We start from the raw sequence: 326 nt of genomic DNA, 5'->3' as shown, positions 1-326 counted from the left end.
CAAGTCCACTGGCCTCATGCTCAACACGAGGCTACCAAAACCTGAAAGTCCTAGCGCTTACCTCTCAGATTAGATCGGAGAGAAAATTCTCTTTAAGTGACAACTGCATAATGACATAGAAAATCAACGTTCTTCAAACAGAAAATTCATACCATAGTACGAAGTATTTTAAAGGGATTTTTTTACCTCTTTGGGAAGAAGGGGCCAAAATAATAATTAGGATTTTTAGAAATGAGAAAGGAGGTTCACTCAAGGTTAATAAAATGAATCAGTGACCCAACTACAGTTTCCCTCAGAATAATTAGCTCTGCCTGGGCCGCCAGGAT

Source organism: Crocuta crocuta, unplaced genomic scaffold (assembly GCF_008692635.1).
Source record: "Crocuta crocuta isolate KB4526 unplaced genomic scaffold, BGI_CrCroc_1.0 scaffold467, whole genome shotgun sequence".
Classification (NCBI taxonomy): Eukaryota; Metazoa; Chordata; class Mammalia; order Carnivora; family Hyaenidae; genus Crocuta; species Crocuta crocuta.
The sequence above is the reverse complement of the archived record's forward strand: the minus strand, read 5'-3'. Positions refer to the sequence as shown.